This window comes from Pieris brassicae, chromosome 10, assembly GCF_905147105.1.
Source record: "Pieris brassicae chromosome 10, ilPieBrab1.1, whole genome shotgun sequence".
Classification (NCBI taxonomy): domain Eukaryota; kingdom Metazoa; phylum Arthropoda; class Insecta; order Lepidoptera; family Pieridae; genus Pieris; species Pieris brassicae.
The window spans coordinates 6,074,690-6,078,277 of record NC_059674.1 but is presented as its reverse complement, the minus strand read 5'-3'; positions in this window follow the sequence as shown (position 1 = coordinate 6,078,277).

The following is a 3,588-nucleotide window of genomic DNA, read 5'->3' as shown; positions in this document are numbered from 1 at the left end:
GGGGGGAGGGTCCTGTAAAACGTTACGATGGGGGCGGGTATTGAATTACGCGTTGTTGATAATATTATTTTACACCACATAATGGTTAATTTTAGGTATAAAGTGTCACTGGGGGTGGTCACGAAAAGTTTTACTATTGGATACAGAAAACGTTACGATGCGATTCATGGGGGGGGGGGGGGGTCCACGAATCTTGAAAAATTGCGTGACGTAATACTTGAACGCTTCCTTATGTGCGAATTTAACATTCGCTCGAATGGTGAAGGAAAACGTCGTGAGGAAACCGATTTGTCTTAGATCCAAAAAGTCGTTCAGTCAGGCACAAAAGGTTGATCACCCATTGACAAATTATTACGAGAAAATAACTGTTTACAATCTCGAGAATCGTTTTATGGGAGACGAGATCTTTGTTTGGTAATGGTTTCGATTTAAAAGAATAGACAAAACCACATGAAATTCTAACAATTGTAATTTTTGATGTTAAACTTTAGACGTTTGAAGTGACATATGACGAAACGAAGTCGAATTTTGAGATTAAAATTCAATTAAGATTACTTCGTTGACATTAAGTTTTTTTTGTGATTTCAAGATTTATCTGCATGAATTTATATAGATTTTTTATATTTAATCACTTGTAGTGCTTAGTATTACACTACAGTACTGTTGAATATATTTTTTGATGTTCGTTCGTAATATTGACATTGACATCTCGCGTTACAAGTGCGTAAACTAAGTCCGATTATTCGAAATTCTTTGAAAGGTTTAATGAAATAATTATGGACTCGGTAAACATAAAACTAATTAGTAAAAGTAGCTTTATTGTTTATTTAGATTATGATTGAGCAAATAAAATGGTTTGAATGAAATTTTGTAAGCTTTGTATTAGATAATATTATTACGTATTTGTATGAAGTATAAATAATAAATAATCAGCAAATAAAATTGTACCCTTACAACGATTTTTATTTAATTTAATTTTATTTTTCTTCATGTTTCATATATATATGAAAATATGATATAGAATGAAAAATACATAATAACTTAAGGCACAACACGAAAGATCTCTAAGGAGTTACTGAAAATCTCCACCGTGTCAGTGCATTACTTTTATTGTGAACGCGATACTGTTAACAGGACCATTAAGCAATAAGCACAAACGTAAGACAGGCATGCAAGTAATGGAATTAATTTTAACAAGCAATTCCGTATGAATATCACTGTATTATCGTATAAAGATACACTACTTCCAACCCTAAATAGAAACCTCAAAATAAGCCCTAGGAGACCCAGGTGTTTGTTGGGAAATAAACAGCTAGGTTACTTAACCATGCCCATAGAAAACTTTATCTTAAATGCATATACTCGTCCCACCGGGTGACATGGCTATTTTGGCAAGCAGTTCAAATTGCAAAGCCACGTAAATGCTTGCGTGACGTCCGCCGCGCGTGATACCGCTAATAAGTGTTTCCACAAGACTCGAAGGTGAGCCCCTAAAGATTTTTTTGCAGGAGTGTTTGGGGTGCTTTGGCTTTGGGCCCAAACATTTTCGGTCACTTCGAGCATGTAGGATGATGTGGTTTCTAGTGGATAAACAGTTTAGGAGGTGCTGGAGACTGCAGCGTAACTAATAGGTATGGTTAAAGCGGGAGGTTTTGAATTATTGATATGAACAACTTGTAGTGGCCGTAGTATTGAGCAATTATATTATTTTTATAACACGAATAATAGGTAATACATTTATAATTAACACAATTTGTATAACTACTGAAACATGAATGTATAAAATGTAGTTCTTATGGATTTGTTTTTACTTTTTCTTTAAAATATTAAATTTCAGTTTTCTTTAATTTTTCTTTCTTTGTATACTAACATTCATATATATTGTTTATCTATGTAATCTGCTTTGGCTTTGTATATTGTATCTAAGTGTATTGTTTTATAATACGTATGTTAGCTGTAAGATATGTGGTGGAAATTGACACAAAAATATTCATACAAATTTAGGGGCTTTTAGAATCAGAATGCCAGGATTAATGTACGACGTTTTGGGGTTCGCCGCAGCTATAGCAAAGTTATTGATAGAAACATTTTTGGAAAGTAAATGTGATTGAAACGATTGTCCCCGAGCAAATTGGTGAAAGGTGGATTTATTTATATATTGTATAAAATTAATCTTAATATAAAGGAAGGTGTGGTGGAAACACAAACTGTACACAGTTTTTCTGTCCACCAGGACGTCGAACATATTTAAATCATTAACATATATATATATATATACTAAGGCCAGTGACATATAAACTTTATAACAATCAAACCATTCAAGCGATTTAAAATTGCACGTAAAACGTCATAAACAAATCTAAACACTGACGCGCCATAGATAGCCGATGCAAGAAACCTGTTCTTGTCGAGAATTCTCATTCACATACAGGATGAGTTCCTATATTCGAATACGTATAAATAACGATGATGTAAATTAAGATTGAATTCCCCATGTCAAGTGAGTTAACTTAGTGACTAGGTAACTTTTACCAAATTAGGTTAGACTTTAATTACTTATTAGTCTTAAGTTAGGCTACATCATAATGTTACACGTGTAATGTAAACAAATAGTTAGACAGATAGATTAGAGTTAAAAAACCGAGGAACGAGGGTGGCACCTAAATCATGATGCAGGAGGATACGCGAGGACTGGGGGGAAAGGTAGGTAGAATTTCAGAGGTAGAAACTAACTATGAACGATAGGAATATTGTCGTCTAGCGACATGATGGCCGGAGCAGACACAAGATGATAGAGACAGGGAGCGATTGTTGATAAAGCAAAAGCGACCTGAACAGTGACTCGAAAGCACGACATGAATTTAAACAAAAACAGGACCTGCCGATAAATTGTTGTCTTCAAATAATGACGTCATAGATTGGTTTGTTTGCATCAGTTATATAATTTAGACATTAAAGTCTACTTTTTAAAGGGTTCTGCCGACCGCTCAATCGAACCGAGGACTGCACCAACCAGTTCCTGTATGGCAACGAGCATTTTTTAATTTTGGCAAACCAAAAATTGGTTGGATAATTTCTCCAAAGCTGCGAGTAGTAGATCTACATAAGATTTAATTGATATTTTAGGAACCACGTGGACACAAAAGTTGGTTTGGCTCGTTGCGAACAATTTGGACTACGACACTGCAAAATCTATTTTACTAATGCAAATATTTTCATTTTTGGAGTACCTAAGTGATTTCTGTAATATAATTCTTTAGAACTAATATGACTTTAATGTTATTAAATAACAATAAAAATGGCAGCAGGTACCAGAGACATATATATTATATTTTACTCGGATAATGGGAATAATTATATCATGGGATCATATTTCACTCAACTGTCGCATTAAAAAATTGAATATTTATTATTATTTAATATTAATTAATTCATACAACAATTGTTTAGTTTATATTTATTATTATAAATATTACTTGTATTAGTATAAGTACTAAAATTTAAGGTTAGTTTTGTTAGTGTTAGGTAAAGCCACCTTCATATTTTTTCCATTTCTCACAGTCTTGAGCGACATTCAACCAGTTTCCC